Raw genomic sequence first — 224 nt, forward strand, 5'->3', positions numbered from 1 at the left:
GCTTAGATATTCTTGCCGTTCTTTCTTTCTCAATTCCGCGCTTTACCTTGGAGACTTTTTTGTATGTGTTATTTAACTTACTTTTTCAAGTTTGATTTCAACTCTTCACTTATTTGTTACATTTTCCATGGGGAAGATGTGAGTGAGTGGGTGGGGGAGGACCATTTTTTCTTTTCAGAATTGCTTCTTCCCTTTCGCTTCTTCCGTCCTACATTGTCGATCAT

At 38.4% G+C, this 224-nt stretch overlaps 1 protein-coding gene across 7 annotated transcripts in view; it reads left to right on the forward strand.

The window, feature by feature from the left end:
- The window catches only part of LOC119582015 (ecdysone-induced protein 74EF-like), a gene marked incomplete at its 3' end in the record, with an annotated part of 261,423 nt that overhangs the window by 241,045 nt on the left and 20,154 nt on the right, over nucleotides 1–224 (forward strand).

Source organism: Penaeus monodon, chromosome 15, assembly GCF_015228065.2.
Source record: "Penaeus monodon isolate SGIC_2016 chromosome 15, NSTDA_Pmon_1, whole genome shotgun sequence".
In the NCBI taxonomy this organism is placed as follows: domain Eukaryota; kingdom Metazoa; phylum Arthropoda; class Malacostraca; order Decapoda; family Penaeidae; genus Penaeus; species Penaeus monodon.